This window comes from Haliotis asinina, chromosome 2, assembly GCF_037392515.1.
Source record: "Haliotis asinina isolate JCU_RB_2024 chromosome 2, JCU_Hal_asi_v2, whole genome shotgun sequence".
Taxonomy (NCBI): domain Eukaryota; kingdom Metazoa; phylum Mollusca; class Gastropoda; order Lepetellida; family Haliotidae; genus Haliotis; species Haliotis asinina.
Genome location: NC_090281.1, coordinates 83,257,678 through 83,283,589, shown reverse-complemented (window position 1 = coordinate 83,283,589; position 25,912 = coordinate 83,257,678). Strand labels below are relative to the sequence as shown.

The 25,912-nt window shown below is 36.8% G+C and overlaps 1 protein-coding gene across 2 annotated transcripts in view; it reads left to right on the top strand.

Annotated features, from left to right (window-relative positions):
* LOC137274458 (protocadherin-11 X-linked-like) overlaps positions 1-25,912 on the top strand; it is a 137,492-nt gene that overhangs the window by 13,969 nt on the left and 97,611 nt on the right. For both annotated transcript variants that reach the window (XM_067807652.1, XM_067807653.1), the window contains exon 2: positions 9,660-9,750. The gene's annotated coding sequence lies outside the window, so the exon portion shown is untranslated. The remainder of the gene's footprint in view (positions 1-9,659; positions 9,751-25,912) is intronic.

The window sequence follows — 25,912 nt, the reverse complement described above, 5'->3', positions numbered from 1 at the left end:
GTGGAGGAGTGAGAGACATCACTAGGCTACCCCACTGTGGATGAGTGAGTGACACCACTAGGCTACCCCACTGTGGAGGAGTGAGCCTTTCTACAAGTATTTGCAGCATATATCTGTTCAGTGATCACAGATAACATCAACCTTTTTATTACTTAGATCAGTCTACTTCTTTGTTTAAATTGAGGCAATTTGGGACTTTTATTTTCATTCCTTCCAGGATGTTCTTTGTAACAGCTTCTGTGAGGTTAATTTCCATCCTTTGCAAACAGTCAAAAACAGTTTGAAAAAAACAAACCAAGACATAAAACAAAAACAGCCAGAAGCAATACTCTATGTGTTTGTTTCCATCATTTAATGCACATAAAGCAAAACATGGCAATGAAAACTTTAACAGCTCCTTTGATGGGCTGTTTTTATTTATATTTCTTTCTATGACTGTAGGTCCTATGTGAATAAATCTGTAAACCAGATCAAGGAAGACATTAAAAACAGAGTGGTGTACCTGTGATATTTTGTTCTTTGGCTTTATGAAATTATGATCAAAGCTGACTGAGGTTGTGTGTCATTATTGTAGTTGAAATGTGTTATTAATAACAACTTCACTGTTTCAGTGTTATTTTATGTAGCAAGAACTGACAGGTATTTTTTGATTGATGCTGTGAAGTGTCATGAAAATTGTATGGGCTGTTTCATGATCTGTTGTATTTTACTCTTTTAGTTGCCTCTGGCTCACAACTCACCTAAGACAGCATAATATGGGTGTTTTCATTCTTGGCCTTTTTTTTCATATATTTTTAGATCAATCGCACAAGCTATTGTGAGTCCTGATTGGTTGGAACAGGAGACAGGTTGTGTCTGATATTGGATATTTTGAAGATCTGGAATGAGGAATGATTTATAAGATTTTTTTTCTATAATGAAAGTTCGTAATATCCCAGACTCTTTGAAATCTATATAGATAGCAATAAGATGTATGTATATCCTACAGACTAGTTGTGACAGATTGACTCACTCAAATATAGGGTGTTGGCATGAAAAGTTCACTTTAGTCATATGGAAGATTAGATTTTCTTAAACTTCTTTTCTGCTGTTCAAAATTTGGCCAGCTTATTTTAATGATGCTCTTCAGTTGTCTGTATAAACATAGTGTGCGTTCCCCTGGGAGGGATGAGCAGTGCAATGGTTAGTTCAATAGTGCAGTCTTGTTATTCATTCCTTCCTTCTTGACCTCTCTTTCTCATTCTTTTACTCATTCATCTAATCCATCACTCAGTTACCAAATCTAAGTCTCCTTCCTTCACTCCTTCATTTCTTTACTCACTCATTCATTCCATCATTTTCCTTCCCTCCTTCACTCACTCATTCCATCATTCTCACTGACTCCTTCACTTTTCATTCTTTCATTCCTTCACTCACCTAGCCACTCACTCACTCTCACTCACTCACTCACTCACTCACTCACTCACTCACTCACTCACTCACTCACTCACTCACTCACTCACTCACTCACTCACTCACTCAGCAGCCTGTGTTACATATTCCTCAACATGCCTAGAACTAATGCTACAGGTTTGACCTGAATGACCTGAGATTCACTGTCGCCTTGCAGCAATGAGGCAGCTCCCTACCATGCATCAAACACTGCACTGCGTTATGACATCAATGGGTTCCTATGATGAACACTTCGTTCCCCTTCATAAACTTCCAGTGACAGATCTGACACCATTCTCAAAATGTGCTCCATTTCTGCAGACTTATGGCAGTGGCAATCTCCCATGATGGACTCTATTGCCTACCTCATATAATTTCAACATGGGAGTTGACTGACTTGCCAAATTTGTACAAAATGATAAAGTAAGGAAGGTCACACTTTAGACTCTTGCGCTGATCTCATATAAGCTTACCACCATCACTGCCATTTCCTTCTATGTACCGAACTTCTACATCACCAGCAGACTTTAAATAGGCTCTTGTATCTACCCTTTACAATTTCAGCACCAAAGCTGCCCTATTCGAAAATGAATTGAAAAATTCTACAGAACTACAACATTGGGTACTAGACTGCCGTGTGTATCCCATACAGTTTCAGAACCATTTCCATGTCTAGAATTGTACCAAAATTCTACAGAATTATGGCACTGGCAGTTCCAGAAGAACATTCCTTTCTTGCCTGTACCCCAACAATGATGCTCCAGCAGTCTAAATTACCATAATCCTTCAATCACAAGGATTTCTGAAGACACAAAGAACATCTATCTTATAGTCTTGTACAGTCTTTGTCCCATGCTGTGTGCTTACACTCATGGCACTTTAAGCCACCACACTGATTGAAACCTTTCGTGAGACAGGTCCAAGACTTATGTGGGCAGAGGAGCCTCCACTACAAAATATATGAGAAACATGAAGGCTCAAAGAATGATCTTAGATACAAAAATCCTTCTGTCAGTCAAACATTGTTTTATATGTAGATTCATTCATCTGCTGTTTCTTTCATGAAAACCTTTTTGTATGTAAGCATTCTTTGTTTTAAAAAATGGTTTGGATAGGGTCCTCATTTTTATATCTGTTCAGTCCAATTATGAATATTACTAAATATCCTTCTTTAAACTAACACACTCTAATTAATTACAATACAGACTGACACTTCAGAGAAGTATTTCTTATCAATTCACTTTTTAGACAGGTTATACCTACTGAAGATAATCAAAGTAACAAACTTATTCCATATCTGTGATAAAACTCTGTTGACGGTAAGATTCGGACTTTATCATGAGCATGTGTTAATAAATCAATATCAAATTGTGCTGACACCAGGTGTTCATGAAAAGATGCCCATAAAGGTACATATTCAAATTTGAAATAGACTGTACCAACTGAAAATAATATACTAAGGAACTAGGATTTGAACAAAGTTTATAAAACTCATCATCTATTCATGACTGATTCCACTGAATATAGATAACAGGTGTTCTTTTAGACTGGCTCTTTAATCATTCAGTACCAATGATACCTGTTGCAGTAAACAATATCTTTTCTTTTAATATTCTTTATCCTTTTGATAATGGACCATGCATAAAAAGTTTTGATTTTTTGATTTCTTCAAATGATAACTATTAATATTCTAACAGATTGATAAACAAATGAAGTAAGACCACACCAGTACGTCTTTATAATAGTGCGAAAACTGCCAAAGGCAGAGAGGAGAAATATAGTATGTCATATTCCCAGACTGAACACTATATCAACCAAACTAATTAACAGCACAGACTAAAGCATGAAGTATTTCATATGAAAGTATAGTTGCAGACAAACAGATGAGAGCTCAGAGATTCAGCTGAACATCTTGATGGAAGTTACGATCATGATTAAGAGGGTGGTGATGGTTTTATGACACTTTGAGTAATATTCCAGCAATATGATGAAGACACCAAGAAGTGAATGAACACATTGTTGTGGAGAACAATCCTGCATCATCTGTATGATAAGCAAACAGTTTAACCACTAAACTACCACAATCCCCTGGAGAAGACCCTTGTTAGGAAGCTGCAGGATGAATACTCAGAAAAAATATCATTTTGAAAGAAAGAAGCAACTGTGTTACAATTGAAAAGCGTCCCAGTGAGAATTAGGCAAGAACCAACATGCACTCTGTTCATTTGGGGGCTGCGGTGGGGTAACCTAGTGGTTAAAGCGTTCGCTCATCATGCCGAAGACCCGGGTTCGATTCCCCACATGGGTACAATGTGTGAGGCCCATTTTCTGGTGTCTCCCGCTGTGATATCGCTGGAATATTGCTAAAAGCGACATAAAACCAAACTCACTCACTCACTGTTCATTTGGGATTGTATGTCTCTCCCTCTCTCTGTCTCTCTACCTCTCTGTTTTTCTTTCTTTCTTTCATTCTTTCTGTCCCTTTCTCTCTGTCTATCTCTTTCCCTCTCTCACTAATGACCCAGTGGTCAATATCATGAGCATGGTACCCTTGTACTTGCAATCAGCCAAGTCAGTCAGATTGATGACTTGATTGTGGGAGTTGCCTCCCATGACAAACACAGGTTGCTGGACATTCTGACCAAGAAAACTATCAGTCTAAGTAAACTTAGCCTTAGTACTTTTCATCACACTCCACTACTGAGTCTAACAAAACCTAGAAGGAGGTCGCGTCAGTAGTGTAAGAAAAAGTACGAGACAAAATTTACTTAGACTGAGAAAACCACAGGTCACATTTTACAAGAATCATGATCAACCAATTTGATCTGTCGCATTCCAGATCAAAAATAGACTTTATCTCATACTCGGATATCTCAAGACATTGTTATCCGACTTCACCATATCTATACCTTTTATGACTCTCTGTTTATCTCGATCCATCTTCATATTGTGTCTGAATCTCAGTCTCTGAATATCTCCTGCTGATAAGAGCTGAAAGAGATTCTATCTACCTGCCAGTATGATGGTGCCATCAACTTTATGGCAACATTATGTGTTATCTGAAACATTAGCAGACCCAACTCACTCACTCATACAATGCATAATGATCAGTAACAAACAGTTTTCTTGTATTCTGTAGCAAGTGAACAGTCATTTGCATCTTCTTTTACAAACTAGCCCTAAAAAATATCATCTCATTGATTTTTTCTGAAAAAAAAGAACGAACAAGCATTTTCGAGTGTCTTTTACTGCAACCTTAAAAAAAGTAATGTAAGTCCCTGGATAGAAAAAGTTTTGTTGTCAGTGAATTTTTTATTACATTGTGATTGCCTACAAGGTTCACTTCCTTATTTAGCTGTAATGCCTGGAATTGCATTTTACACACACTGTCGCTTGAGGGAATTGTTTCGTATTTCCGTTAAAAATAATTTGATTTGTGAAATTGGGGCAACATTTCCAAAGGTTAAACCAAGAACATTACACAGTATGTTTTATTTACTGATTGTTAGACACTCAAATATTGGATGTATTTATTCAATAGTGCAAATCGATTGATGTTTGTCTTTGAATAATGTTGTCCCTTGTAAGTTTCCCCTGACCAGCTGACTTGACCAGTTCTGATGACAATGGTACCCGTCCAAGCTTTTCACACACCTTGTTCATGTGCTTTAACGAAACTTTCTGGAGGGAATAGATATATAGATTAAAGAAAAAAGTACAGGTGACTGGGCTTGCTAACAAACACAGCATCATATCATTGATTTTTCTCAAAAAATGACAAACCTGCATTACAGAAGGCAATATAGGCATTTGTGCTTTCATGAATATAGTTCTGAAGCTTCTTTGCTGTTCTTGAATGGCCATTGTAGACCACAGCCGTATGTTGACCATTGGTCAAGAGATTTACATCTTTGAATGCTGGACACATCCAAAGCCTGTACATATCAAAAGGAGACCTATTTCTTTGTGGAAAGCGATTGATGAAGCTGTATTGAGAAATGAAGCACTAGATCAATGCATTCTGTATTTAGTGTTGGACAGGTTCAATCTTTGTCCATTCCGATGGTAATATTAACCTTTAGCCCAATTTAGGTGGTTATATAGACACTATGGAATGAAATATGGGCCATATTTACCTCTCAGCTACCATATAAAAGTTCCATGGATTTTTCATTTCCAGGAAGTTATTTTCCCTCATCTCTGCATCTGACAGGTTTTGTAATGACAAATGGAAACAACAGTGAGCTTTGGGAGATGACTGGTCATCTGATGCAATATTCATGTAGTCTAAACACGAGGATATGCTAAAATGTTCATTCTTTGTTTTGTCAAAGCTGAAGGAACATTCTGACTAGGTTGTTCCAAATTCGTTGCTAAGACACAGCACTGCTTATAAATATGACAGATTTCAGATGGACACTATTGTGCAAGGATTGGATGGAGTATTAGACAGAAATAGATCAGAGTAGTTGTTTCATTATTTACTATGAACACTGATGATCAGTTCAACACGTCAGTGTTGTGTTAAAAAGCTTCATGCAGGGGTGCCCATACAGTATTCACAGTACACATGTCTTCACATGGGTTTCACTCACTCACTCACTCACTCACTCACTCACTCACTCACTCACTCACTCACTCACTCACTCACTCACTCACTCACTCACTCACTCACTCACTCACTCACTCACTCACTCACTCACTCACTCACTCACTCACTCACTCTACATGCAAAATGACTTGCTGTATGTGGTCAATAAGAAAAGCTAGCAGGACTGCAGACTAGAGAACTCTAGCATAGTCCATATGCACCTCATTCACTTCCACCACCACCACAGCCAAGAACCACACCTCTATCATTTACTGTCCTGTATTCTAATTCACATCACACAATAGCATTGTTCTTATATTGATGTCAACTGTGTACCAATTTGACCTGTATGGTTTCATTGTCTTTGTTGAATACTGTCAGTCGCTACAAGCAAGGAGGTCTTTTGCCCAAGACTGTTCCATGATCTTCTATCAATATCCCTCATACAGAAATGGACAGGTATATTCATTGACTTTTTGTAAGAACAATACCGATTTTCGTCAGTGCCGCGTAAATATAGGCATTATTGTTCTTGCAAAAATCATCAAGTAGATGATGGTGCCATGTTTACTGAGAAAGATTTCCAACATTGTGTAAACTGCAGGGTGTAAACAGACTCACATCAAGGAAAACCTGTCTGGTTTTGATTTGTGTGTGTGAATATTTTAGGAGTGTATTGACAACTTGTCCATCACATAGGGACAGTCCTACATTTCTGTAACAAATGCTATTGTATGTGTATAAATAACTTGACTATACATCATGAAATAAATAATGATTAATGTCTGACAGGGTTAAACTAACATGTTCCTTTTCACTGTTCAAATGTTGAAAATCGATTTTTACAAATTGTATACGAGTTCAGACAATCCCACTAAGGTTAATAACAGTATAGTCAAATGAGATTGTGTTAGAACTTTATATTCACATGTATTCAATCATATTAAAAAAAAAAAATTGGAGACAAATTTAAAAATACACCATAAACATGTCACTGACATGTATCATTAGAAAAGAATTGTATAAACAACAGACATAATCTCTCCTAGGACTTGCCTACTGGATGCAATCTTTCAGTTGAACTTTGATGATTGTCATGGCACTTCCTCCCATGGGTGTCTATGCTGGAGTTTCCAGTAATTAGCGCATATTTTGGAGCAGTTAAGGTTAATTGGCAACCTTTAGGAAAGTCTGTGATGGCAAATCAGGTTAAAACAAGATGCTTCAGTAGAGAATAATGTAAATGACATTAATTCATAATTTGTCTCAGTTCTGTTGTTGAACACATCAGCTAATCAAGGTGAAATGTACGCTACACCATGTTCCAAAGACGTTAATTTCTGTCTGTGCAACAGTCATTTCAGAGGATACCATATCTCAGATGCCTAGATCCTCATTGGATTTTACTCATCCTCTGTGCAAACCTGGTGCTGGCTGGAACACAGTGTTGAAAGGACTAGTACAGGGATAAAAATGAGCCATATACTATAGCAGACAAGATATATCATTACAGATATGTAGTAACATTTAGGATGAGGTTATTTCAAGATTATAGAGATCCAGAACAAAGGTCAGGTTGAGTAAGTAAAGGCTAAGTGATTGTATTAGCTTATAGTTCCAGTTTTTCATAAACTCAGACAGTATGTCAAGATTCGTTCAGGGCTTTGGGGAATGGAGGAATATTGCTGCCTGATTGTTATAAAGATTTTTTAATGAATATCCTTCTGGAAATGAGTGTTATGTTTATGGTTATTTATATTTTCTATGATTCAAAAGTTACACAGAAATAAATATGTTATGTACAAAAGTATGTTTTATAAGTATGTTTTCACACACCTTGTTCATGTGCTTTAACGAAACTTTCTGGAGGGAATAGATGTACAGATTAAAGAAAAAAGTACAGGTGACTGGGCTTGCTACCAAACACAGTATCATATCATTGATTTTTCTCAAAAAATGACAAACCTGCATTACAGAAGGCAATATAGGCATTTGTGCTTTCATGAATATAGTTCTGAAGCTTCTTTGCTGTTCTCTAGGCAATGGTGTGGCTCAGTGGTTAAAGTATTTGCTCTTCACACTAAAGATCCAGGTTCAAATACCCTTATGGGGACAATCTGGAGATGATCTTTTGAAGTTGAGAATATTTCTTTTCTACAAAACCGTATTATCTATTTCCATGACTGAGATGATGATATTCATGTAAAAAATACTTAGTTTGTTGTCTGGTAGTCATCAGCAAAATTTTAGTGGTACAGTGCAAATCCTGTGGACAGTGATAACCTGATGTACTGATCGATATGTTTCTGCATCAGCTCACTGATAAGATATCCTGCTTGTATAACATTTGACATCAACCTGATGGAATACAAGCCATGTGGCTGTGTTAGTGTTGATATCTCTGATCCAGCTTGCTGGTAGATATTTTACACATCATGGCTGGACCTGTGAAGATCTAAGTTAGAAGTGATCTTCGGCATTTGTCACGAGAGATGACTAACGCGATCAGGTGGTCAGACTCACCGACTAAGTTGATGTTTGTCATCATGTCCAAATTGCATAGATTTTTATGTCAACTATTTAATTGTCAGATCTAGGCTTCATTGTTTACACACTATTGCTGAAATATTGAGTGTGGCATATAAGACAAACAAACAGACAGACAAATAGGTCAAAACATAATGACTGACATAACTACATAGAAGAATTATGAAGGCAGATTAAATAATTAAAATGTTGTGAGGCATCTGTTTTCAGAGACTGACTTCTGTTAGCTGAAGGATACATTCTCTTTTTCAATAACACCTGTATCAGCACTGTATGATAGTGATTCATGTACACAATATAGTCAACCTTGTACAATGGACTCCAGCAGGGAGCTGTGAAAATAGAAATGTTTTTTGTAGCTTTTATCCACAGAGCCCAGTATAGAATTTCACATTTTGTTCAAGTTATCACAGATTTGAGAAATAGAACAACTAGAACAGATTAATATGGAAGTTAATAACAGGAGTACTGCATACCTTGTACTGCATACCTTGTACTGCATACCTTGTCAGTCAAATAACACTTGGTATCATGGCTGATTTCCACTGATTCAGTCACATAATTTCCGCTTCTGTTTTGTCTTTTATGCCCATCGAGATATTGAAGATAACCAAGGCTGGGTATTTACCAGGGTTGATGGTTTATATTGCCTTTCTCTGTGAATCAATATATTTAATCATGACAATGATTAAAACAAGAGTGAACCTTTTTTTTCAGTTTTGTTAGAATTATTAATTTGACTTTCAACACAGGTTTAAGTACTTGATTTATATCTGTAAATAACATCATGAAAGGACTTCATCCGAATCAGAAAGAAATTTGAAATCACTTGTATTAAGTTTTGTGACTATTGGTATTAAGAGAAAACTCATTGTGTTCACTGGGTGTCATTGACAAGTTATCATTTAGAAAAATAAACAAAAACAAAAACTGATATAGCAATTAATGTTTTCGACCTGAATGCATTTTCACAACTTAATCCGTTCATAGTCTACCATCTGCTTCGAGAATCATAAATCACATAACCTTTGTGTTTACTGTGAAATGGCATTAATAGATGTGGATAATATTATCTATTTTCTTGTTTCAGGATGTGCAAAGTTCTCACATTGGATACTGTATTAGTTAGTAGATCAGCTGGTAACAGACAGAGCTAGTGGATGTGACATTGGACACTTTAGGTAAGTTGACTAGATTGTTAAAGATATTGAACAATGGTTTCCTTTCATATTTGAAAAAAATTAAATGTAAGAAATTAAGAAATACATTGAAAACTGATTATCACTTGAAACTCTTGTGCTTTGAGGTAAAGGATCTTCAAGAACCAAGTTGCAAAACTGTGATTGTGTTGAGTTCTGTCCCTTTGTCATAACAGGATTTGGTAAGAGTGAATTCAAAATCCTTTTTAATATATTTGGTCAGACAGCATCAAACCCATACCTATGAGTCTTAAGGATACAAATGATCAAGTGTGTGAGATTATCACCAGGAACACACACTGATTATGATCCTTTGTTAGTAATAAGCCTGTCTACTCACATTAGCGTATCCCAGATGATGACCCTCCCATAACCAGTGCCATTTTCACTTTCCTCTGATACAAACTGAGATATCATTCAAAGAAATGTTCAGTTCCCCTGACACACAAAATCCACAGAAATGTATGTACATTTCACATGCATGCCTTTTATGACAGGTCTGATAACACCCTCTCTAAGTCAACACATGTCAATACATAATTATTAGTGTAATAAAATAAAAACAATATCCTCACGAAAGTATTTATACTATTGTCAAAGTCAGTCTTCATTGTCGTGTCTGTAGCGTTTACATTATGGTCTTAATCTATCATCTGGGTGAACTAGACCCAATGTCCTGGAAAAACTGGTACCATGATTGCCAAACTGGCATTTTCCCCTGCCTCCAGGCAAGTAAATCATTGGTTGACTCTGATTAGATTCATTAATGGAATAAGTTGTGTATCAAATGATTAGTGGCAGGACACGATCGCCAGTGTCCGGCAAACAGCAGTGTGCGATCATCATTATCACGTCATTGTGGATGGGCGACCAAGTATTGCATTCTGACATTACCTCCTCTTAAGGAAGTTTAGCATCCGTGGTCTGTATCACATCAAACTAGACCTTGACTGACCTTGAAATCCGGGGAGATGCAGTCATGAGGTTTTGGTTAGAGACTTTATTACCACGAGGGAAATAATAATATTGATGCCATCGCAATTATGCTTGTTTTTGATATCTGTTTCGTACAATGTGACAGTTATGTTTTCTGCGTGTTCCTTTCATGAGGGAGAAAGTTGCCAGAAAAATACTTTTTGTTTGAAATTAAAATGAAATTGAGTTACATATCAAATATGAAATTAAGCAATTTTTTTAATTGTCAGAAAATGTTTTGACAGATCATCAAGTAGGAACGTGATATTTCAGATTTTATTCATGCTTTTTTCTTTTTCAGACATATCGTTATTAGGATGTAAAGGCGTATTGCATAGCACATTAAGAATGGTAGGGATGGAAATTTGATGTGCCGGACACTTGTGATAAATGTCATGTTTAATGGCATTCAACAGTGTCGCGATCATCATAAAGGACAAAATAAATATGACTTTTTTATGCCAAGTTTCAGTAGTTGCTTGTTCATCCAGGTAAATTTATATAGGAACTATTATATGCCGGAGGACACTTGTTTTGAGGTCTCTCTTGTATGTCCAGAATGATTTGGTTCAGAACAATGTCTTGTTGACCTGATAGTGGTAGAGCAGGGAGATTTTATTTTAAATATTTTTGTAGCTGGCATCTCTGGATGTAAATTCTGGTCAACATTAACTATCATTCTTCAGGAAAGGGACTGATGTCTTAAAATTATGGAGATGTGGTATTTTCTATGTGGTATTTGAGAGATGATAGAGGATGGGTATAGTATATCAGTACTTTGAACAATACATCACTTAGACTTCAGTGTAATGAAAGGAAAATCCCCAAGTCTGTATCTCCTTAGGCTCACAGTCCCCGTACCGATTGTTGTCCTATCTGTCTTGCCCTTTCTGCAACATTAAAGCTCTAAAAGAAGAAAGTCTAGATTTCCTTTGGTTCAGGAATCTACTTTCTCACAGGGTCTCCTTTTCAGTTCAAATGGATTAATTTGTTTGTGTCAAAAGTATATGTGAACAGACTATACATTAGTTGTGTCTTACTGTGTTATGAAAACAAAGCTTGTACTTATTACATTTAAAAGGAATTATTTGTTTCTATTAAAGTCATAGTTTCAAGTCTAAGTGTTAGTCTAGAAGATCAAGACATTTACAGCTTTGATTAAGACAATGACTAAGAGACTGACAAACCCAGAAACAATGAAGCAATGAAGGCGAATCTGTCCCAGGAACCCATGTTCCATATAGTTCTGAATCCATTGATATACCAATAAATATATGTTGGATGGTTAATTATGTTCATTAATATGCATATATGCAGCTGCAAGTCTGGATAATGACCAATTTTGGTCAAGTGTCATGAGAATTGAGACCATAAAACAGGACTTGTGTAATAATTGAAACATACAATATACATGTTTGATGTCTAAGAACTCGTGCTGGTGTGTCAAACACTGTATTATTGTTTCAATGCTTTTTTCACTTCTATTTTATTGTCAATCAATGCACAGACTCATCAGGTGCCCTTTGATCTGTTTTAAATTTTATATATATGATTATTCATAGTCCACTGAGCAGGTTGATTTCATTATAAATTGAAGTACGGTTCCATTGATGTAAACCAGGAGCAACTGATGGAAACTGAGTTATAAAGTTACAATTTTCACCATCTCAAATGCATCTCCTCTAAGTACCTTCAGATGTCATTAATGAATATTCATAAAAAATCTATACACAATTCTCACATGAAAGGCTTATTACAAAGTGATTACCAAGCTAGAACTGTGTCAGTCAGTTAATGGTTTAGGATGCATGAAGAGAAAAATGTCATTTTAAGGGTAATTATTAGCCATGTAATCTGGATGTAATGAAATAAATCTTTCAATTTCATGGTGTTAGAAATTGTGTTGATTGCTTGGTTGGAATTTCCCTCAGAACTTGCTAAAAACAACAGTAATTTCCTCTTAAGTCATTTTGGTGTATAAGGAAGATTGTAAAAGTGAGAATGTTTCTTGTTCTGAAATGTGCTGGAAATATCGGTTATTGCATTTTTGTTGGATTGAGAGTGTTCTGCTTGTGTTATTACATAGCACAGGTGGTTTGTCAATGGGGCGTGATTATTGCTGCCTGATCAGTATTGCTTAGAGACTCCTGTTCTGGAAATGAGTTTGGTAAATAATGAGGGGGAACTAAATGGGAGGCATAGCCATGTTTCACTCTAAGAGCCATGAGTAAAAAGAACTGATGAAGAATTTGGTCTTAAAGAGGAGTCCAAGTAACTAGCATTGGTACTCATGAGTTCTCTTGGAAGGTAATGTGGAGGTTGAACATTCATAACAAATGTAAAAATAAATGTATTGATAATTATCAAAGCTATTATGATATTAATAAGTGTAAGGTCATATTTTACATCATGTCAGTACCATCTAAATTATGGCACGAAAGTAGTAATAGTTTTATGAATGGTAGTAATAGGCACAGTGCTGTGGCCTACTGGTTAAAGCGTTAGTTCATCATACCATTCATATTCTTTAGATTGCCTCTATGGGTTCAATGTGTGAGGGCAATTTTCAGAATGCATGTATAATATAGCTGGAATGTTGCTGAAAGAAGTGTAAGAGATGTTCCACTTATGGTAACGAGAAGAATTAGCATACCAAAGACGATGAATATATTATGATGAAGATGGCAACAGCTTGATGCTTGATAATAATTTCCATAGAACAAGACATATTGGGTTATTGCCATGTGCTATTATTATGATGGTTTTGATTTAGGAGTTTTATGCATACTTAGCAGTAGTGTTGTTGGAATATGACAAAATGAGATTCATATGCCTCTCAGTTGTTGTTTTGGTAACTCCTTCACTCACTTTCACCCTTTGATTCACTCAGTCCTTCTCTCACTCTTTCACTCACTAACTTCTTCATTCCTTCAGTCACTCACTCACTCTTTCACTCACTCATTCACTCCTTCACTCACTAACTTCTTCACTCCTTCAGTCAGTCACTCCTTCACTCACTCATTCACTCACTCACTCACCAACTTCTTTACTCCTTCACTCGCCCTTTCACTCTTCTTCAATTCTTCACTAACTCTCACTCACTAACTTCTTCGCTTCTTCACCCACTCTTTCACTCACTTGATTCGTCACTTTTTCACTCACTCACTGCCATATGATCAATAAAATATCTAGTTACATCTTGTATGTATGTTTTCTTTAGCACACATGAAAAACAGCAAAAATTGACTAAAATTTATCCATTCCATTGTTGCCAATATAGTTGCCATCATCATCGTTACCCTCTTGGTTATTTCTATTATTCTAATCGTCAGTCATCAGCATATCATCATCGTTACCCTCTTGGTTATTTCTATTATTCTAATCATCAGTCATCAGCACATCATCATCGATTTTCCTTAATACTGAAAGCTAGTTTCATATGTCAGTGCTCTAAAAGTATTCACGTGCATTGGAATATCATCAAAGCTTTAACACATATCAAACTTGACTGTTTATAACACAATCAAGGCATTCGTGTGTTAACGTAGGTCTTTACTGATTTAAGAAACACTAAGTACAAAAATACTTTTGCCGACTTGCCTTTAAAAAAATGTTATTTTAAAACCTGTTTTCCCCGTAATTCAAGATGAGAGGTCAGATTCCTGATAGTTCTGTCCTCACTAGAGCCCAAACTGATAATGTGAGCCTCACTATTTATCCTTCGAGCTGTCTGGAAGCAGCCATTTCGAATTAGATTTCAAGAGATTGAACTTGGAGCCAAACACAGGCTATTTGGAAAAAGCGTACTACAACAAACACTCCTACGAAAGGGAGTGTCATATTTTTCTTGGATTATGATAACCCAGAAGTGATGAAGGCAAGGCAAGGTTCTTAGGACAAAATCAATATACACATTCAAATCTTCACAAACTGAAGAATGTATCTACTGAATTGCAGCTTTTGTAGTTGAACGTAAGCTCGGCTGACTCTGTATTGAAACTGGTGTCCAAACTGTATTTGTTCAGTTTGATATCAGCCTTTATGATGTGGAAATGCAGTACTTACAGTATAAGAGTAGCTTGATGGGATTCGTGGCGGCAACTTTGGCTCCCAAACACAACAAGCCACTAAAAGGGAGTTTGAACAAACATACAACATATGAATTTTCCTTCTTTATAGTGATGAAATTGGTTTAGAAACTGTAAAGAGAGTTTGGGCTCACATACCATTCTCAAGTTGCTGCAGTTTGTGTTCGTGATGATGATGAAGATGTTGTATTGATGCTTGACAGGGAGCAAGTGTTGATGCAGGAAGGAACATGTCCTAGAGGGCATCAATTCATCTGTATTCAAACAGTGTTCTACATCCAAGCTTTTGAGACCTGTGGGCGAGATTCACACTTTAATAAATTAAATTCCAAATATGATATCCCCAAAGGCACACCTCCAAACTCTGTCTTACATTTTCTTCATCACTTTGTGAAAATTGTTCAAGTTGTGCAGTTCATGTGTTCGATTATTTTGTACATTTTTGAGAAGTAGTTTTCGCATCATTAATCATCCAATTATCCTGATGTCATCTCAGACATTCAGAACACTTAGTCATACGTGATTGCTAATTGTTTTCGACCTAATTATGATGATTTATGATGTTGATGTAAGAATTTTTAAGGAGTATGGCATCTGAGATTGCTTCTTCAACAATAAAGCAATACAACCGTTGTTTTCTGAAACAACATAGTCAATATCAATCATCGGGGCTGTTGGAATACAGTAAAACCTCAGTCTAAGCTGAAGAGTGTTTTGTAAGTTTTTGGTCAACAAGCCATGGGTTGAAAATATAGGACAGAGGGACTTTGCACTATTTTTCTGTTAGCAACACATATTTTTTTCTTTCATCGGCTAATTTGAATGAAGTTATTCAAATGATCGTGTGATTTAAAGTGAATTCTCATGAGGACTGAACAGATTTTAACAGAATATCCCAAGTTCACTGTGTTTCCCATGTGTGGAAAATGCATAATTATGCATCCTGATTTTGTGAACACATTCTGGCCACAAGCACTGACTTGCTTATTTACATAACCAATTTAGCGGAAAATTCTGAAAACAGATATAGACAATTATGGTATGTTGAAGATTGTTGGATCCCCTTACAGCCTAATTCATAAAACACTCAGAGAAAAACTGCACTCCATCAGTATTGTGGATTGCATAATACTCTGTACTGGAAGACCAAAGTATGTTAGCATCAAAGGCTGACTGGTGCATGGGCATGTTTGTAAGCTTATACCATTGCCTAGAGAAGTGTTATTGTAATGTCAGATGGATGTGTGTTATTATAGAGATGGATCAATATGGGACCAAGGAGTGAGAGGTTAGGAAGTGGGGATGTGTGGAATGTTTGCCCCAATCTCAATTTGAATTTTAGGTATCTCTTTCTTGTTTGGAAAAGCTGAGGCACACATGGCCAGTTGTTCCAGATATTGTTATGTGTAGTAGAGTGGCTTCCCTTAGTTATGTTTGGATTTGCTGGTAACAGGTTTGAATACTAGATGTGTCAAACTTTCATCCTTTGTTTCAAATGTACCATTTTTTTGTGGTTTTGCACAAATTGTAAGCATCAACAGTCTGCTAGGATTCTATGATCATGGGTTTGGAAACCAGTTTTAACACCGTGTTTTAATTTTATATTTAGGCCAGACCTACCATGTTTCCTGTTTTATGGATCTACCGCTCATATTGTTTTGAGAATAAAAACTGTATTCTCAAAAAATAAAATCTCAATGTGATATAAATTAACCACTCTTTAAATCATTGTGAAGCTTAAAGTCACCCAGCTTATTTTTAGTTGATATAACAAACCAAAACATGGAAACTTGTTGAAGGTTTTGGCTTGACTGGTGATTTTTTGTTTTATATTCCCTCCTGCCTTTAGGTTTTCTGAGGAAGAAAATCTGAAATCAAGATATAATAATGGTCTGGCCATATAAGCATTATACCATGCTCACTGCTGTTACCAAAGCATTAAACATCTAATATTTACATCCGTCACTAGTGAGTGATCTTTGTTTGATTCTTCTTTAGATAGTATTGAAGTTATATTTCAAAGTGCTAGTTTTGCATGGTAGAAAGGCTCAGCTCTCTGTAGTCTCATATGCTACCAGTTTGGATAGTGTTGAAGTTATATCTCAAAGTGCTAGTTTTGCATGGTAGGAAGGCTCAGCTCTCTGTAGTCTCATATGCTACCAGTTTGGATAGTGTTGAAGTTATATCTCAAAGTGCTAGTTTTGCATGGTAGAAAGGCTCAGCTCTCTGTAGACTCATATGCTACCAGTTTGGATAGTATTGAAGTTATATCTCAAAGTGCTAGTTTTGCATGGTAGAAAGGCTCAGCTCTCTGTAGTCTCATATGCTACCAGTTTGGATAGTATTGAAGTTATATCTCAAAGTGCTAGTTTTGCATGGTAGAAAGGCTCAGCTCTCTGTAGTCTCATATGCTACCAGTTTGGATAGTATTGAAGTTATATCTCAAAGTGCTAGTTTTGCATGGTAGGAAGGCTCAGCTCTCTGTAGTCTCATATGCTACCAGTTTGGATAGTATTGAAGTTATATCTCAAAGTGCTAGTTTTGCATGGTGGAAAGGCTCAGCTCTTTGTAGTCTCATATGCTACCAGTTTGGGGAAACCTGCGAGCATGTGTTTGTTGCCAAGAATTATTTTTTCAAGGTCATAGGTTCCTGGTATACTCTGCAACTCTGCACAGTGAACTGCAGCATTCTAGACAACAGGACCCACAGTGCCATCTCACACACTCCCTACACCAAGGTGGACGGGTAGGCTAGTGGTTATAGTGTTGGCTTATCACAATGTTTAATTCTGCACATGAGTACAATGTGTGATGCCATTTTTCTGGTGTTCCTCACCATGATATTGCTGGAATACTGCTCAAAGAAGTATAAACCTAAACTCTCTCTCTCACTCAGGTTTGCTGACTCAGTTGATACATCAGTCCCCAATTGTGCAAATCGATGCTCATGCTGTTGATCACTGGTCCAGATCTGATGATTTACAGAATATTGCTGAGTGCAGACTCACACTAAAATCATTCACTCACTCACTCACCTACACCTGGGTTGACTGCAGTACATATAACCAAGGACATTACCATTCTCCCCTGAAGCTGAAGTAGCCCAGAGTTAGCCTCTAAATCTTCCAGCTTCATGAAATATGCATGGCCACTGGTCACAAGAGGATAGCTGTGTTACCCAAGGTCCCAATATAGCACTAATTTGCCTGTGTGTATAATCCTTCTTTGACGTCCAAGTACTTTAGGAACTGGTTCTATTAATAAACCAAACTCATTACATTATATACTTTTCCAATCAAACATGATTATTTTGTAGTGCAACACAATGATTTAGTATAAAAAAAAATGCATCTGGGTTGATTCAGAATACAAAATAAGAATGATTCAGGTTTTGAACTAAAAATGTTTCTGTATTCATTTATGGTGGTTAGTGATATCAATGTGAGATGAAAACTTTCATTTGAAGAAGGAACAGGTAGGAAGAACGACGAAATAGGAGAGGAAGAAGACAAGTCTGTAATAAATGAAAAGGGTACAAAGTATGATGAAATAGGTCTTCAGCAACCCCTGCTTGCCACAACAGGTGACCATGCTTATTGTAGAGAGGCGACCTACGGGATCGGATGGTCAGACTTGCTGACTTGGTTGACTCATTTCATCAGTTCCCAATTGCACAGATTGATGCTCATGCTGTTGATCACTGGACTGTCTGGTCCACACTCGATTATTTACAGACCGCTGGCTGGAATATTACTGTGTGCAGCATAAAACTAAACTCACTGACTCACAAAGCCTGATGGAGGAAGTGAAGAGGACAGGACAGGGAGAAGAAAGAGGAAGGTGCTGCAGGGTGAAGGAGGAAAAGGAGGAAGTTGAAGCAAAGGAAGGGGAGATAGTGTGTAATGAAAACATGTAAAAGGACATTAGATGGTTATCCAAACTTATGACAAGCCCCTACCATAGGTCCCACCTGCATAATAAATGACAGATCACTAAGGAATGAGCTATGATGTATGAGCTGGATCATGCATCTAAATCACTGGTATCACAAACCCAGCCTTGCTATAGGGCTGTACTGAATGCTAAGTCCATGGAAGCTAGTAATTATATCCTTTAAAGAGCAAGTCTAGGTCAGCAGACAGTGCATTGAATGAGCCTGTCTGTTATTTATTATTTTTGACAAATTATCATATAAACTATTGCTATTTATCTTAGAGACTTGTGCAAGTCTACCATAAACTTTTCTTCCCCTACATCTGTTCCTTACACCACATGGAAACAAAATGGCTGACTAATGGTAGATAGCTCAACGAGCCATGTGGTTCTAATTTACCTAATTTACTGATTTGAACATCATGAAACTGTGGCTGAAAACTTCATAAAAACCATCACACTGTAAAGGGACACAACTCCCAGCCAAATCCGAACCCCGCCTTTGCTCTACAACCAAACACAACAGATCCACCAACACACCCAATATATCTAGCAATTCATGTCCCATGTCATACATGAAAGTATTCAGATACACATCAAGACTGCAAAACTCTTTGCATCTTAAAATATAGATATCACATTCAATCCTATCCCATGAGAACATCAAGGTAGTATTTCCATACAACCAAGATTCAAGACTTTCAGTTTGATATTTTTTTTACCTCAAAATGACCCTACTGCTAATATGGTGGCTGCTCTCCTTCAGCTCATGGTTGTAAATTCAGCGCTTAAACTTCATCCTTTCACAAACAAGCTTCCTGATCCCACATGCATTGGTATTGTGTCTTCAAGGAGACTTGCAGCAATTACTCAGGATAACGAACTTCGTAGGTCTTATCAATGACAAATGGCTTCTACAAACACTGGACTGTGTAGTGTAATCGCATGATAATACTCTCTGTCAGTTCCATGGAAAACACTATCGTGTTCAGCCAGTAAGTTTTAGATCTGTTATATTTGTGTTCTGAAATGGTAAGGATGATCATTGGTTAGCACAATTATGGATCAATTTGGCAATTAGATTGCATATGCAATTCTTTCTGTTTTGTATTGATTCTAGTGTGTTTATATGTATGCATTCAAGGCACACTTGAAACTTCTACAAGCTTCTATAAATATTTGTATGTTTTTATCAATTGCTATTCATTGATTTTCAAATGGGGCGAAGTGTACCTCTTTAGTGTTGATATGGATGAATTTTCATGTCTGTAATAAGGAGAAGCCATATGTTCCTTGTTTAGCCCATAGTGTGCCCTGTTTTTTTGTATGAATGTGTATGGAATTGGTCACCAAGGAAAATGTTTGTCTTCCTGTCGCAATGGTCTCCAAGGAGAATGTTTCTCTTTCATTTCAAGGATATTATACCAGAGGTAATATCTACACAGTTTTGCCTCTTTTTCTATGTCATACTGACCCGAATCAACAACATATGCATTAAAACAAAGTGACATACAAAGCATGATGTTTGTTATTGTTATTGAGGGGGAGGTGGGGTAGCCTAATGGTTAAAGCGTTTACTTGCCACACTAGAGACCTGGGTTCAATTCCCCACATGGGTACAATGAGTAAAGCCAGTTTTTGGTGTGCCCTGCCGTGATATTGTTGGAATATTGCTAAAAGCATTTGTCACTCACACATAGAAGGTTCATTTAGTATATAGGATACACGAAGACACTGTAGATTCGTGCAATGAATAAATGTGTTGCCATATTTTCACTTCATTAGTTATATTATGTTGTACTATTTTCAAACTATGGAGGGACTGTTGGGTAGCCTAGTGGTTAAAGCATTCACTTGTCATACCGAAGATCCAGGTTCAAATCCTCACAAGGCTACAATGTCAAGTCCATTTCTGGTGTCCCCCCACCATGATATTGCTGGAATATTGCTAAAAGTGGCATGAAACCATACTCACTCACTCCCTCAAACTATGGACTATCAACCACCTAATATTAATCTTCAACAAAACTTTCCATACACTACAAAACATATTATATTCTTTGTATATATGGTCTGTAAATGATCTGTTATGTCAAAGATTATGCCTTTATAAAATTGAGTAGTATACTTATGTAAGTAATATCTCTTTTGGACTCATCCTTTATCTTATCAGCCTGAAGCAAGTGTTAAATTCAGTGCACTAAAGTGACCACCAGGAAAGTAGACATTCTAAAGAACAGACATGTGGTAAACAGCACATCACATTCTTATCTGTGATAGTGTTAGGGTTAACATGACTCAAGTGAACTAATAGGTATGTGGAGTGCTTTGTAAATTAGCGTATCACCAACACGCGCCACCTTGATTACCAAATGAAAGCAGTAGTCAGGATGCTATCATCACTGATTGAAGGCAGTGGTCAGGAAAGCATCACCTCTGATTGGACAAAGTTGTTTGGATGCCAGTATTAGCCCTGAACAGGACTTCGTTCATTGTGGCAGTAATTTCTTCCAGGAAATGCATGACAACTTAAATGCATAGTGTGAGCTGATGAACATATTCACCAGCATCAGAAAGACATATACTCATCGATTCCATGTTGTTATAAAACAGTGTTGGGTAGTGCCAAACATGACTAAATATTTGCTGAGCTTTTCTGTGATAGTAAGCAGGAACATGTGCATGCATGCAAATGCATGTTTGCACATGTAATGATATTTGAGGATTGCATTCTGCTATCATGGATAGAATAATGTCATTTCATTCTTATTGAAATGTCATAATTTCATGAGAAAATGTATGTTTTAATCTTTGTGCCATTTCAATTTTAGCTGATGATATTAAGAGCGATGTGATATTAATGAAAGAATATCCAATAAAGACATGTTATGAAAATATATTCCTGGGGGTGGAAATATCAATTTACCAATGAATATTGATTAAGTTTATAGCTAGAATATTATTCCATTCTGTTTTCAAGATAAACAAGATTTGCGAGAAAAGTTTGCTTAGGAAAGAGTGAACTATGTTACATTAGGCTCATTCACTTTGTGGACACATGTCATCATATCCCATTTGCATAGATCAATGCTCATTCTGTTGATCACTGGATAGTATGTTCCTGACTTGGGCATTTACAGACCACACCATATAGCTGGAATATTGCTGAGTGTGGCATAGAACTAAACTCATTCACTCACCACCCACCAGCCCACTTATTCACCCACCCAACCACCCAACCACTCACTCATTGTCCCCTAGACAAATGTAGAAGAATAGGTTTACCAGGGGTGGATACAGCTTTTGAGAAAGGAAGGTGCACAGTATTGAGAAAAGGGGGTGCATACTTCATTCATACTTGAGTTTCAAGTTTCAATGGTCTTTCAACAATATTTCAGGACAAAAGGGGAATGTGCACCCCTGCACCCCTCACCTCTGGATCCACCTATGTTTACCATAAACAGCTGAAAACTTTGTTTAGGCCTGGTTTGGGTGATCTGTTCTTGCCATAAGATGCAAATTTAAGCCTGTCCATGAAAGATGATTTGCCCAAACCATATGTCTGTCTATACTGGCAGGGATGACCTGTCTTAATACTACACAACACAAATTATTACATGACTTTCTTCAGTCTAGATGCTGAAGTGACAGACTGCATCCTGTGGAATCATCTGATGATGGCATGCTTCAGGGCCAATGATGAATGAGGCTTGGTAGCAATAATGAACCAAATAAATGATATTTGAACATACATAATTGATACCATGTAACAGTTGTACGCTCTTTCTTTGAAGAGTCAATAACACTAACACCTATATGACTAAAGGCAATTTTTTACCATGAAAATAGACCCCAAGCAAGCAGTGCTTATCAAACCTGAATATAATGAGGATCACATGATTTGTAAGTGTGATAATGGTACGTTGTCATACCTGTTGCTGGAATAGCCCCTGCAACTAAATCTTACATTTCAGTGTTTTAGTTAGACATATTTTGTATCAGTTTTCATCCAAAAAGGCTGTTTCAGTATAAATATTACTTCAACTCTAGATTTTAATTTAGTATTTCATATTTTCATTAGTTTTGAGTGTCGAGTATTAAGTATCAGTTTTCATCCAAGCATGCAGCTTCAGGAAAAAAAGATATCAGTTTGGTAATTTCTTCAGCGTTCAATGATAGCAGCAATCTTGTGTGGGCATTCAAGGCACATAACTAACTGACACATCTCTAATCTAAATTAAAATCTCCTGGCATTGTTTCGTCTTTTTTCTCAGCTTATTTTACTTAGAGTTCATTCCTGTGAAAGACAGCTTTCCTTGCTTTCATCTTCTTAATCTCTGTATTGTCCTCCTTCCTCGTCTAACAAAACCATCCATAGAATCTGCCCACCTTAATTTCCTACCACTGAGCTACAGATTCCCTAGCTGCCTAGTCAGACCTCTCTTTAGCAAGGGAAAAAGCCAGGGGATAAGCTGTTCCATTGAATTCCAAGAGATTATTGCAATCTTTCCCTAAAAACGACAGGGATAGAAAAGAATATAGAATACCCTTTAAGATTCATGATCCATATTTGTGTGAATGGTTGCATTTTTTTCTCTGTGAGCTTTTCCCTAGGGTTTTGGAGACTCATAATGAGGTATTTAGGGTCTAGCTTTCTATTCTTGCTAATGTGACAGTGATCTATGAGGAATAAGGTTGTTGGATAGAAATTAGAAACAGGTCTAGTTCATGATAAGGCTGTACAATTATCAGCTTATGACTTGCAGAGGCAGGTTTTTACAAATCCTCGATCAAGAAAGGATGATTGTTTTTGATAATCCATTTTGATTGGATCCCTGGTATCAATATCATAAAAATGTCATTTATCACAACAAAAGATTATATTCCATCAGGGGCTTTTCACCTTCAAAGATGCATTCTCATGGTAATTGTTTTATACCGTAGCATACATCAGCGTGATAATGTGGAATCTTTGCACATTGATACTGTGGCAAGGATACTCATTTGTACACCCATTTTTCTCAATTGTCACATATCCTGCAGTTTAGACAGATGTTTGCTATAAGAAGGTAATTTTTCTTCAATGAAGAAACTTGTGTCGATTTTCAATGCAAGTGTGGTATGTTGCAGTTCTTGGGAAGTTTTCTGACAGGGTATCAGAATTTCATTTGAGGGATATCACTCATTCCAGCATTTATGAGCAGGAGGCAGGTGCGATTGCCCATCGATCTGACATCATTTCTGAAACAAAGGGAAATAATCACACCATCAAATAAGGATTTTCACACTCGGAGCCTGACTGGCAACAGACAATCTAAAGCAAGAAAGTCAAACCTTTTGTTGTGAAAAAAAAGGCAAAATAAAGTGTCTTCCATAAGACTCATTTCGAGGCAAATGTCAATTTTTGTTTCTATTTTATCACATAATTACAACCTGAAAATGCATTTTTGTAAACCTGAAGTGCAACGTCTTTTATTTCTAGAAAAAAAAGACTCCTCTTTTCCCTTGAGATAAAAGGGTATCGGAGAGGTTTTACAAACAATTGATTATCCATTCATTACCATGCATGGAGAAAATATGTTGTTTAAATCAGCTGTTATGTCGTTTGAGAACCTCTGGGTTATGGTCACTAATTACAGAGACAGCATCCATGATTGCCAGACATGGAGCTTGTCATTTTCTTACCTCATGTTTGCCTTTTTCATTGGCCCATATTGATTGATTTTCACTATCATAAATCATACTAGGGTAGATAATATTTCTATTGTAAAAAAAGAGGAGAAGGAAAAATATGTTAATGGGTCGAGTTTGGCCAAGAGATCAAACTAGAGGGATTGCACTAAATCAGAAACCATTATTCATACCTCATCGTTCACATCAAAGGTCAAGCAACAGGCTTTAATGAGAACTGATGGAAATAAATTTTCTTTTATTCCTGTCAAAAAGTGGTCTTTGATCTCTGATTCCTAAAAATGAGAGTGTGAAATGAAACTTGTGATTGATATGGACAGGAGCACACTTAATGTGTGATGTACATGCATCAGAGATGATATATAATGAGGTGAATACAGAGTTGATACAGGATCAGTTTGGTCAGGCTTGTGCTCTGAAGGGCGATGTTGAGGAAGGCCTGATGGGGATGATGTTCTTGTTGCTGCTGTTGTTGCTGTGACATGATTGTTGTGATAGGTATGAGACAGATATATAGATAATGGTGGAGGTGGTAGTGATGATTATGATGATGACTACGACAACGACGACGACGGCAATGATGATGATGATAATGATGATGATGATGATGATGATTTACTACATCACAGTGATAACAACACAATACCAAGCACACATTAAATGGAATCAGTATCTTAATAGACATCAAATCAGCATTCTTTATTCAAAAGGCACCATATGCAAATTGACATAAATGCTCCAAAGTTAAGTGTTTGCTCTCAGGATACTAACACACAAATAACCTGCTTATTCAGGAATCCTTGTAGGACTAGTAATTCACTGTAACTAATAGCATAGTATATGTTCCAAAGTGACTGTGACAGAATGCCTTGGAACAATTCAGGAGATTCCTCCATTACAGGAACACATGGCATCAATACCCAATGGAACTGTGGCAATTCTACAGAGAAAAATAAATCTCCTCATACCATGATATGTTCTATTTATCACAGTTAATGCATATGTCCGTCTCCAGATGAAAATCTTCAAGTTGGAAACCATCTCTGGAACCGTGTTAATGCTTGATACAAGCCAATCTAAATGGGAATTCAGAAAGCTGAGTGAATGATCAAAGAGTCTACGAGGATGTGTTCGGGTATTTGTCTCTGTCTCAGTTTTAAATCATTTTTAAACAGAATGCTATAATGTTTTATTAAAATGGAAAAACATTTTGGTCCGTTGGCCATGTCTGCATCAGATAGAAGATAAGATTTAAACCTTGTTTTTCTTCTCTTTGTCTCTCTTCTCTCCTCTTCTATCTTATATTTTACTTCTCTCAGGACCTAATACATTAATTATGAGATTTCATCTTCACTGCAAGTTTTGAAGAAATTTTCCTTTATTTAATTAATAGTTACAGGTATTCAACATCTGTCCATTTTACTTCTCAGTGGCTGTTGTGAATCATTTCAATTTAG